Genomic DNA, 12,957 nt, shown 5'->3' with positions numbered 1-12,957 from the left:
GGTAATAGCCTAAATATCTACTTATTGTGAATGAGGAGGCTGAATGAACGAGCTTACATAAGATCAGTCAGCTCCCCGTACACATGCTGACACCATTTGTCTTGCCTTTGCACGCCTTTTGCTAGTGAGGGTTTCAAGGCATCCGCAAGGAGAGAATCGCCAAGTCTAAGCAAAATATACCACTCACACAGGAACAGACAGGCAGGCAGGCAGGCATGTGTGCGCGTGTGTGCAGGCACACACACACACACACACACACACACTCATCCTTGATCACAGTGATCATTAATCATCAGCGATCAGAGTCCCTAAACTTCATTACTAAGAAAACCTGAGTTTTAAATCATTAGATAATTTTGTTGGTTTAGAAAAAACTCAGAAGTGAAGTAAAGTGACTCTACTTAAAGACAGAGCATCTCGTTGTTATGTGCAAGATGCTGGGTTTGACTCCTAGCACTGGAATTATACGTTTCAAAAAGGCAAGCGATGCTATTTGCTTGTATAACAATGCCTCCCTTTACACCTAACACCTAATTATTCGAAGCCCCTCTGAGGGCCTTCCTCCCTGTGGAAGACCTTTTCCTACTTCCGGGCTGGAAATTATTTCTCTGATGTCTAAATATTTCTAGTGCCATGAGTCAGATCCCCAGGGTTACTCTTTGGGGTACCCTGTTTCCTACGTGCCACAGACGCCATCTGAAGAACTCCAATTCACCAAATGCCCTAGAGCAGTGGTTCTCATTGTGTGGCTAGGAGAAAAGAATTCCAAGGTCTTCAAGGAAGATGTGAGGTAGAGTACTAAAAGACATGTAAGAAAGCTAAAACAATGTTAATGTCTCTAACAAATGAGAAGCCAGAAGTTTGGAACCCTAAATACATACAAGATAACACACGGTAAAAAGAAAGAAAGAAAGAAAGAAAGAAAGAAAGAAAGAAAGAAAGAAAGAAAGAAAGAAAGAAAGAAAGAAAGAAAGAAAGAAAGTTGCAACAGGGACTAGAATGTAGTAATTCTTAATTTATGGGTCATGAGTCCTTTAGGGGCCACACATCAGATATCCTGCATACCAGATATTTAGATTCATAACAGTAGCAAAATTACAGTCATAAAGTAGCAGCAAAATAATTTTATGGCTGGAGTCACCACAACATAAGGAACTTACTAAAGGGTTGCAGCATTAGGTAGGGTGAGGAACCGCTGCATAGAGCTCATAAGTAGTGAGGTGAAAGCTAGCCTCACGTGTCAACCCCAGAGGCTCTTTTAAAGAATTACCCAAATCTTAAAGCTGTTGGCTGCTGATGGCTTCAAAAGTCTTTGTCACACTTTAAGAAGTGGAACTGATGGATCACACTGTAGAGTGACTCTTCCTCACTATGTGTAAAATTTGTTGGTCACTCAGCTGAAATAACTACAATCTGAATGGGCACAAACTTTTGCCTATCCCAATTGTTCATTAAACAGCCCCACTTTTCCCATAACTAGAAACAAATAACTAAAGTATCAACATTAAGTGCCCGTTAGAAGCTGTTCACTTATTTTAAGAAATCAACAAGGCTCTTCTCAAAAGTAGGTGATTAAAGGAGAGGGCTGGAAAAGCGACTCCGGGCTGAAGGGTACTTGCTGCTGTTTCAGAGGACCACTTCTAACTCCTAGCACTCACGTGCTTGGGCACAACTCTCTATAGTTCCAGTTCCAGGAGATCCAATACACTCTTCTGGTCTATGAGGGTACTGCATGTACAAATATTCCAGCAAAGAACCAGTGCACACAACATTCAGACAGACAGACAGATAAAATAAGTTACATTTCCTGGAAATTCTCATTTGACTTAGTATGCTAAATGTTTGAATTGGGTAAGACTACTACATTGCATAGCTGACTTTGGAATAAACATCAAAATGACGCCATTCAAAAGAAATGACTTTGGGTGCTCTGAGCCAGGAAGCACTATTTCCTTTTTGAAATCTCGTTCCTTCTGAGTGCATCCAGGTAAAGGTAGATTTGTGTTCAAGGATGTTTTCAGAGGCTGTTTGAGCAAAGAAAGATGGAATCTTTCTCAGCTGCTCTAGCTCACTCTCTGTGTTCTGCCTTCTACTCTATTTTCAAAAGGCTTAATCTCAACTATAATAGAATTTTCAAAAAGTTTGAAAAGTATCCATCAACATTATGCAGCAGCAGCCTTGACAATTCAGTGCTACTACATGAGTCCTCGTGCAGCTCCCACAGGGACATACAAGCTGTTTGCTTAAAACAAAATATTCTCTGGTTAACCTGTGTTGTCATGCTCTTTGGATGAAGCAGATGCTACCAAGAATAAATTTTAGGTTGATCTTCACCTTTAATCAACTATAACATGAGAATGATGAGAAGGTAGCCTCACTTTAAGACCCCCACAGTAGACAGATGGTTTCATAGCTAAGCTCAGCCTTTTCTGCCCTTTCTAGGGAAGAGAATGTGCCCTGTTAGAGAAAGGCCTGTCTATCACTTTGAGATGCCAGGATAATTAGTCAGGTGCTATTCCAGCAGCTCATATGAAGTATCCCACCTTCACAATGCTCTTGGAGTATAGATATGAAGAGCTTCATTTTATTCTAGAAGCAGAAGTTGTGAACAGTCTGAGACTAGTGCAAGGTCTGCTCCTTAGTGTATCTCAGCTAAGGTCTGTATGGGAATTCTCAGAGTTCTGGAGAATGTAGTGATATCAGTGAATAAAATGAACAAAAATTCTAGAGTTAAACTGAATGAGCAAAAGGATTTTTAAGAACAAACACAGTTAAGAAACTTATGCATGCAAGTTTTAACCATCCTTTCTGGATATTGCCCCAACTCATAATCTAATACCCACATTACACAGAACTGAGCTGTAAGAAATGCTTGACTTCTTTATGTAACTGTATAATGCCAGGCAATACATGGAATGAAATCTGATTTTTACAATCTTCAAGTCTTCTTAATTAAAAAGGCAATTAAAATTAAGATCCTTAAAGTATTTTATTTGTTTCTCCATAGCCTGCTTTGAGAAATAGGCATTTCACTTAAACCCACAGAAGGGCTCCTGTCTCCTCAAGAATGTAATCCCATAACCAGACTCATTCCAACTGTTGCCTTTTAATTTGAAGTCATTGCTGTACTTGTAGATTAGCCTGTTATCACACCATGTAGAAGAAAGCGGCGGGGCTGCGTCCCGCCACCCGGCCGCCAGCTAGCTTTACACCCAAAATAATTACATGGAAACTGTATTCATTTAAATACTGCCTGGCCCGTTATCTGTAGCTTCTTATTGGTTGATTCTCACATCTTTTTTTAACCCATATTTAGTAATCCGTGTAGCACCACGAGGTGTGGCTTACCAGGAGAGATCTTAACCTGCGTCCATCTCAGAGAGGAGAATCATGGTGACTCACTATGGTGACTCACTATGGCGACTCAAGCGTCTCCCCACTCCTGCTACCCAGCATTCTGTTCTGTCTACTCCGCCTACCTAATTTTCTGTTCTCTTAAAGGGCCAAGGCAGTTTTCTTTATTAATTAACCAATGAAAGTAACATAGACAGATAACTCTCCTCCATCAACACCAGCTTATCAGTTAGGTAGGGGATGTATTTGTCAAGCAGGATGAAAGTAGTTAATAAACATAAATAAACATCTTAAATCAATCACTCCTTTGGTCTTGGTGTGGTGTCAGATATGAAGACTCATAAATTAGACAAAACACACGCAGTGATGAAGAAGGAGTACAGGGAAGACTTCAGACACTCTGTGGAGATAAGAACCGCAAGACGCAAGAACACATTGGAAGGTAAGGAAAGGGCAATATGCTTACAGAGAAATGACTGGTAAGTAGAATAAGTTTAACAAATCTGGACAGTCTCTTTATCTGTCCTATTATGGGCAATTGGCAATGAACAGATGAGGAAAAACAAAAATGCTCAGCTAGTTAAGAGATTTTAGTGTACTTGCTTGTATATAAAGTCAGGTTCTATCACCCCAGTTAACTGGGCTATTTGATACTTCACTGTATCAAGATATCCTCATTTTTGGAGTGCGGTATTAATGGCGTGTAACTCCATTAATAGGAGGGTGGTGAGAACAAATGCCTTGATTCTTTGTTAGAAGTTAGAACAGTACCTGGCATAGAACAAGCACCAAGACACTACTCAATACGTATATGATATACTTGACTTCATTTTCTGTTGTTTGCATAGGGCTAGTTTATAGTCTTTATACTGGGGAGAATTCAGAAAGTAAATTCACTATTCTATTAAAGTTACCACTTTACTAAGAAGCAAGAGTTAAATTAATTTCTTCTGTAAAGAGAATTAAAACTTAATGTACTTTATGGAAAAGAAAAAAGTTTTACATTAAAAGTAAGATGACTTGGGCAAGTTTCATTACTGTCAAGGCAAATGGCTTGTTGTTCTGCATTTTAGCCACCCCAAAGATGTCTGAATAGCATTCCACACACATATATTAGAAACCAAGTCTTTTAAAAAACTGTCCATAAGAAGTCCATCAGGAGAGTTCTGTTTTTTCCTATAGTATCACTGTCCAAAAGGTGCAGAAAGGCTGTACACTTCGCTTAGGACAAATCCCAAAGCAAAAGGGACCACCAGAGTGGGAAAACCAAATATGCTGTTTTCATGTTCACCAGCATGACCAATTAGCCACTTTGCTGACAGAGATTAATTTATTATTCATTTTATTCCAGCATATGTTATTACTTGGTCAGTAGACATGAAAAATGACTGATACAGCACATTACAGTATTGAAAATGGTAACTGTGGACTTCAAGGAAACGGAGCTTAGAATATTAAGGAAAATGCCTCTTTCTCTACTTTGGAAACATAATCCAAAAAAATGTTGACATTTCAATGACTATGCAGGCATAAATGTTCAGATGTGACAAGATTTTCAGAAATTGATATGAAATATAAAAAGCAGACTATAAAATAATGCCCTGCAAACCAAATAGGAAATTCAGTTTCTATATACATTTTCTAGACAAAAATCCCTGAACCTGCCTAGATTAGTAGTGCTGAGAATTATTTCTCTACACCAAATTGTAACACATTTGATCACTGAAAAATATAACTACACAGAAGATGGCATAAATACACAGACATGCACAAAAGCCCTCTTCAGAGTAGCAGGACATATCTTGTAAAATTTCAAAGTAGAATCCATCAGGATAAGAACAGTTCTTTAAAACATGAGTCTGCAGGCTCAGACAAAATGCTACTGGACTAGTATAAGAATACCATGGTGGCCATGCTTTTCCTGACTGTATTTTTGAGATTACATCACAGCCACTGTAGTAATTCATACTGCAGATAATTCAAACCTTAACATAAATTAGGTATTTCAGAATTTGAAGCTGTCTGTCTAAGAAAGAATCTAAAATACCTCTTCGGTTTATTTACTCTGCATTCTGTTGCTGTCTAGAAAAATGGGGGCTGATGACCAGATGGTAACTAGGAGTCAAGACAGGCTGGACCACATAAATAATTACATGCTGTAATGTTAGTTCAATATATGCGGATAATTAAAGCAGCCTTGCACAAATACTGTCCAAATTACTAAATACTGCTGCATTGTATTTTATACACATTACAAAGCACTGTCTAATTATTCGCCTGAGGCTTTTTATTAATTCTTAGAAATTATCAAATGCTTTTTCTTATTAATGAAAGTTACATATTTTAAAAAAGTCAATTACCAAGTTTTTATGGTACATATAAAATCTATAACCTTGCTTTAGAAAAAAATAAAAGATCAGTTCATATCATACATGGCATTTAAACTGGAGCTCCCATAAAGAAAAGGAATGTCTATAAGATTTACAGGAGCTTTGTAAAATATGCATGTGGGGGGCTGGAGAGATGGCTCAGTGGTTAAGAGCACCACCTGCTTTTCCAAAGGTCCTGAGTTCAATTCCCAGCAACCACATGGTGGCTCACAACCATCTGTAATGAGATCTGGTGCCCTCTTCTGGCCTGCAGGCAGAGCACTGAGAATACTGTATACATAATAAATAAATAAATCTTTAAAAAATATGCATGTGTATGTAAACACATAACTTGAAAAGATATTAGACCAACACCTTTCTACACTGCCTTGGTTTCCATTCACAAACTTAACTGCCATTATGTCCAGTAATCACCACAATGGAGTTTGTGTAACTGTCTTGATTTGATGGCCGGAAGAGACTCTGTCTGAGACTCACCATCATTTGCTCATAAAGCCTTTTACTGCAGCTGTTATTCAGCTCCAATACCCTGAGGACATTACTTTAAGGTGAGTTTGAAATGTCATTCTTTATCAACCCATGGACACTTTGCTACTTACTTTTTGACTAACAATTAGCTAGACTTTCTGGAACGTAGATATAAATTTCTTTTCACTGGAAATTCTTGATGGCGAAAACCTTTGAAAATGACAAATGAGCAAAAAAAATCCTTGTTCTATATTATACATACAATTCATCAAACACCATGTAGTACCACACAAATATATAATTTCCGATGTACCAATAAAGCAATGTATGTAAATATATATGAGAACTATATATTTGTGGAAATTGTTAGTAACAATATGAGTAATGTTGAACAGTATTTTGGTAACTGAATTGGAGTGTGATGACAACCAGACCTAACTCAGGTCGACAGTCAAATGCAGAGCAGGGTTCAAAGCTAGTTCTCATCACACTGTAAAAGCCAAAGTATGTGCTTATTAATTAGGAGTTCCTGAAAAAAATCACCATCTCTCTGGTCTTGTTTTTTTTTGGGGGGGGGGGGGTCAACAAATAATGGCCATAGATGCTGCCAAGTCTACGCAGATGATGAAATGAGATACTTTATGTAAAGGTGCTATAGGGATATGTACTTGCACAGATAGCTGATTTTACTGTATTCTGTCAAAATTTGAAGGATGCAGTGTTTATGACTAACGCTGAAAAACCTAGCATTTTGGAATATTTTAAAAGTTTCTCTATGAAGAGGTATTTTATAACCTGTGTAGACAAGAATGGTCCAAGGGAAAGATCAAGTGGAAAGGAAAGGCATTTATTTCTGAAAAAAAAAAAAAAAAACCTCTCCTTGATGTCTTAGCTGAAGGGAGAGCATTAGGCAGCTGAACCCTGAGCCTGAACTCCATGGCAGGACTTCTAGGCACCTAGGTGAGTCACCACCTGAGCAAATATTGGGACAATCAGATTATTTAAGAAACTTGAGTTCAATATGCATTTACAACACACTGTGATCATGTTTATTGTCAACTTCTGACAGGCATCAAGTCTCAAGGCACACTTGGGAGGGGTTCTTTAGATCAGGCTAGACTACTACATGACTCTGATCATACTTTGATATCATACTTTGATAGGTTCATTGAGATGGTAAGATACATCTTAATAGTGAGCAACACCATCAGGGCTTGGGTCCTGATCTGCCTATAATAAGAAAGTTGGCTGAATACCAGCATTCGGTGTTCTCAACTATGGACGTAACTGCTTCGACTGCTCAGGATTCCTTCAGCCAAGAAGATCCTGGTGAGGATGGATTATATCCTCCAACTGTGAGCCCCATCCCTTAAGCTGCAATTGTGCCGGGGTGTTTCATGATAGCAATGGAAAAAATAGGACAAGCATGCCTAGAATCAGAAAAGCTCTGGAAAAGACAACCAGAGCATGGAGAAATAAAGAGAATCTTACACTCAATGGAATCTGAGAATGGAACCATCATGGAGCTCTTTGACAAGGAGTTTTGATCTTTTCATTGACTAAACAATATACAAACATGCTGAGTGTTATTAAGATTGTTAATGTATTAAATATGTGCATAAAAGAGAAGTATGAGGTATAGCATATTTGAGGCTCTGATGGTTCACTAACAGAATAGGTAACAACAGAGAAGGGTGACTCAATGTTTTTTCTATACCAGAAAGGACTCTATTCTATCCTGAGGGATAAACTTAATCTCATTTAACACCCACACTTAAAACTTTGATGATCAAGTTACCAGATGGAAGTGTAAATGAATGAGATCAGTCCCAGCCATGACCTCCCAAGGGCTTCAAGGAAGCATATTTTAAAAAGAAAGAGTATGCATTGGAAGACATGTATTCCAATTCTTATTTTCCTACTGGTTTGTTGTGATCCTGTGGGTGTGACGGATTCAAGTTACTTAGACTTCTGTTGTCACAGTGATAAATGAGAATGACTCTCTCATCAAACTTGAGAGTCAAAAGAGACTGATATTCAACGATGAAATCAATTCAGTGAGTCACTCTGTTAATAACTGGTGGGCTCAGGACTAGAACTCAGTTGATTCAATATATACGTAACTACTGCTTACAGTCTCTTAGCTGCTAAATATTAGGAAACTACTATTGTTTGTATGTCGTCAAATCCATGATATCATTGGTTGTTCCTAGTGCAGTAATTAATTGCATTTCATTTTATGTGTTCACAAAACAGTCTCGGAAACGAGAAATTGCTTTACAAATTTCACAACCCCGATAAGTGGAGGTGGCCAAATTTTCGCATGGATATGTTTCTGAGAATTATCACCACCAGACCAAGCTGCCTCAATTATTTACACATCAGTGTAAATACAAATCAATGAACCTTCCATCTTAAATGCATTTATGAAACAAGGCCAATGTCTATTTGAAATACGAAATTGTGGTTTTGCTACAAGAAATGAATGCATCAATTTGAAATAAGGTGATTGTGCAAGGAGCTCTTTCTAGCGCATTAATATCTAAGGTAATAAAAGATACTTGTGATAAAATTCAGTTGTTTTATATTGTTACCAAACCATTTTATGATGGAGTATAGATGACAACTGTTACACCTAAAAAAATTTCATAGGTTTTTTTTTTTATCAATGTGTTTAGAGATAGTTTTTTTCAAAGAGGAACTGTGTTTATTTGTCTAAAGATTAACATTGTCTAGTAGCATGAACTTTTAGAGCTAAGATATAAACACTGATTGGACTAAAAGTGCCCTGGTTCCTCCAAGCTGGCCCCTCCCCCATGTTAGCATATATGATGGTGCTGGTCCCATTTCTTTCCTGTAAAGCGATGACCATTTTATTTACGAAGTCAACAGTAGAAGTGTGGAGCAGCAATGTCTGTTCCAAACATTCAGAGTCAAAAAGTCTCCTGTCCTCTATAGTAACTAATGACCAGAACTATTTAAGTTTTCACTCAGATAAGATATCATGAAAGGTTTTGCTCATCAATTCTCTTGGATAGGATCCAAAAGAAGTAGGAAAGTTGCTATCAACCAGCATGCAGCAGAAAGTTCCTCAGCAGAGTTAATGAAGATACACAGAAAGACACCAGATGAATGTGTCTTACATGTAGCACATTGTACTGATGATATACGCTGGACACAAAAATCGTGACAAATTACTTGGAACGAATTCAGCTCCAAGAGACCAGCCATTAAGTCACATGAAGGACCCTCTCTGTTAGAGTTCAAAAAACTCTGAGATCATGGAATTGCCCTGGGCCGTGGAGCCACAAAACTTTGATTCTAATTTCTCTTTGACTCTGATCAAAGATCTGGCTCTATTGTTTGGTCCATCTATGATATGTCTCAGTAGCCGCACAAGGAAAATATTCAAGCTCCCTGCAAAAACCCACCACTCCTCTTAGAACTTTGGCATGTACCTTGAAAGTGCGTTGGGAGAATATGTCATAAATTTCTGTTACAAATATGACCCTTATATAGTATCATTGAGTTCCTTCAAATACAAGTCACGCTTTAAAATTTGTTAACATTTCTCCTTGGGGAAACCCTCTTGCCCTTTAATGGCATAACCTCATCACCGTATTATAATTCCCAGAGCTCATATTTGTTGGAGACTTTGGTTGCTAAGATCTGTGATGGAGTTCTCCTCTCGGTATCTGCTGGGAATATTGAGAGGCACTCAGCTAGTTTTCTAAAGAATGCAGAGCATGGGTGCTGAGAGAGGCAGGCTGGGAGCTGAAGTGGGAACCTGAGCATAGCACTGACATCATCCCATGCTCTGCACATATGGCATAGCACAAAAGCAGTACTGGCTGAGCACGGGTCTATTCTGGACTCCAGTTGGCTTTAATTATAAGCAAGCTCGCTTCTTATCATTTACAGTTACACAGCTATCCGTTGATTTAACTGGGAAAAAATAATTTTCTACAGAAGTTGTTTCACCGTCTATGTTTTTAAATTCATGCAAAATAGGAGGGGGGGTACTGAAATGGTCTCCAAATCTGCTTCTCATGTATATGCGCTTGTGAAAATCCTCACCACAGATTCTGCAATTGGGTCAGCTTGCACAAAGACGTGTGGGGTAGCCATGAGTTCCCTCTGTACCCGGCAAGCCTTGTAAGTGACACCTCATAATAATGCAAATGAAGCATAGCATGATAAGAAAATGAAGAAGAATGAACCTGAATCCTCATCCCAGCAGTTTCTAAGACGTAAGATAATAATTTTATTCTTTAAAATATACCACACTTGCTTTTCCCCTTTTATACATGTAAGCCTATATGTGAACTCCATATTATGAAATAAAAGGTCTTAAGACTCTCAGAAATTGCATTACACCCAAACAGGCTCATTTACTTGTTTGTCTACACATGCACATTTGCAAGAGTCACAGATTTTAAACTCATTTTTTTTTTTTAAGCTGTCTTGATTTTCTGGTAGGAATGATCACACTGGCGTTTACCTTTGTGCTTTGCTTTCTCAGTCTCATCTATTGGGCTCAGCAATTCTTCCCTGATGAGTCCTTTGTCCTAACAATTAGCTCAGTATCCAGAGAGCTTATTGACCCAACAAATCCAACATCAGCCCTTTCTTATTAGGTTTCTTTCAAGCAACCACACTACCCGCCCTGTTTCCAGCCCCTCTGCACTTCCTTCCTCACCCTGGTTTCTGAGTCTACCAATCTAGGAGGCTGATTTTTCATCCTAATGTTCTTAATTTGTTCCCTATCAAATTAATTCCCTCTTTTCTAGAGAAGGGAGGGACGAAGTGTGAAAACTTCACACCTGGAGTTATTTAGGCGCTTACATTGTGATTGGTTTGGTGGGGATGGGGGTAGGTTTACAAACAAATGTGATCCTGTAAACAGCAGCTCTGAAGCAGAGAAAGTTCTCTGACCCCAAAGAACAATGCACAGGGTGGCCCCCCACACTATCTTCACCACTCCATTGGTCTTTCTTCTCCTTCTCAATGGTAGATGAGCTCGAGTTCTCATTCACACATAGACAGTTACTCTATTCTGGAGGGAAATCAATGTTAGCAACAACCGGTAGACAGCGGCTGCCTGGGGTAGAGGCTGCAATGGGAAAGGGGTGTCCTGCTGCCACAGGGGCCCCTTGCTGTCCTCCATCTCCTGCTCAGGCACTGTGCCCATTCAGAGGCCTCATCACCCAGGCACTCTGCAGAGACAGACTCGCAGGGAACTTAAGATGCATAGGAGATTATTAGCTCATAACGCCCCACTGCTACAATTAGGCACCCCACACCCTCGCATACCCCCCATCTGGCGTACCACTCCCACCCACCCACGCTCTGTCTGGCCCTCCTGTGCCCTGGCTCGCCTTCCTCCCACGGAACTAGTACAGTTCTGCATAAAGGCAGAGCAGTGTTTGAGGGCTGCACCAGGTAAAGGGAGCCAGTGCACCGAGCACCTGAGACTCATGACTATTTTCTCTCCCAGGGATGGGCCTCGGATTCTTACAAGAAGCCCTGGTTCAGGTTTTACTAGGTGTCTCTAAAGGAATTCCTGGGAGAACCAGGGAAGTGAGCTAAACAATCAATTTTGTGAACCCAGAGTAAAGTGTGTCACTATTCCACTCCCCGTGAGGGGTTGTCAGGAGGACCTGGCCTCAGTTCATTAGATCATGCCTAACCACAGTGGTCCCAAGGTAGGAAGTCTACCCCTGGGGAAGAGGCAAAGCTGTAGTCCTAGCATCTGCCTCTGGGAGGGAAAATGCATGGCAGCTGGCCTAGGACCCAAAGCTGAGCAGAGTCTTAAAGGTGAGCAGGTGAGCGGACTCTACAAGAAAGATGGAGAGGAGTCACCAAGAAACTGATCACAACTTCCAGCCTGCTGAGGATTTTACCCTCAGAAAAGACAAAGACTGGTAGGGGTTTAGAAAGATTCGAATGCTCTGGAAAGGGAAAAAGAAAAACCTGACTGCTTTTGTTATTTTTGGCAATTCAGGCAATCTGATATAGCTTTCATCTAAAGATGAGAGGGCCCTGGTTCACGCTCTTGGTTCCTCTGAAGAAATAGCCCTGCTAACCAAACTGGATTTTGGAAAACAGGTTCCTTCTGTTCTAATTTCTCTTCCTCCAGGCAGAGCTCCTGGCTTAGCCCAGTCAGTCTGAACTCTATGGAAACCGTCAATGGAAAGAAGTGAACAGAGCAGAAAGCTAGACCTGTGTCCAGGAACCTGCAGACAAGATCCTCAGAGAGACACGGTCGGTATAGTCTAAGCTCGCTCCTGTTTCATCTAGAGAATAATCTAGCAAAATCACCAAGAAACTGAAATCCCTGTGTGTGTGAAGCAGGCAAAGGACGGTTCCCAGGAGGAACCGCGTGTCCGATGGGGACTGATCGGGATCAGAGAGTTTCTTACACTGATGCCTTCTCCAATAAGACACACACAAGTAGGGCAAGAGGACTGGCCTCCTGTTGAGTGGGACCCTAGTCCCGGGACCTCTTTCCTGCCACTGCAGTCTGAGAGCGCGTTGGAGGGATGCACAGATTTGAACGCTCCCTTCCCCGGTCGGGAAAGATGGGCTGGAGGTGGGGCAGCACCGCACAGACAAAAGGTTCTGCAGAGCCCTCCTCTCTCCGCTTAGGTCCTTCTGTGGAGCGCGGCGCCCCATCTGGCCACTGAGTGACCTTCTAGAGAGTGACGCCCCCTTAAGAGGGGCCAGGCACCCTGCCCAGGCTGGT

At 40.4% G+C, this 12,957-nt stretch overlaps 1 protein-coding gene across 21 annotated transcripts in view; it reads right to left on the bottom strand.

Annotated features, from left to right (window-relative positions):
• Nrxn1 (neurexin 1) overlaps positions 1-12,957 on the bottom strand; it is a 1,076,729-nt gene that overhangs the window by 409,949 nt on the left and 653,823 nt on the right. The gene's annotated exons all lie outside the window — the stretch shown is intronic.

The sequence above is a fragment of the Arvicola amphibius genome, chromosome 2, assembly GCF_903992535.2.
Source record: "Arvicola amphibius chromosome 2, mArvAmp1.2, whole genome shotgun sequence".
NCBI classification, from domain to species: Eukaryota; Metazoa; Chordata; class Mammalia; order Rodentia; family Cricetidae; genus Arvicola; species Arvicola amphibius.
The sequence above is the reverse complement of the archived record's forward strand: the minus strand, read 5'-3'. Positions and strand labels throughout refer to the sequence as shown.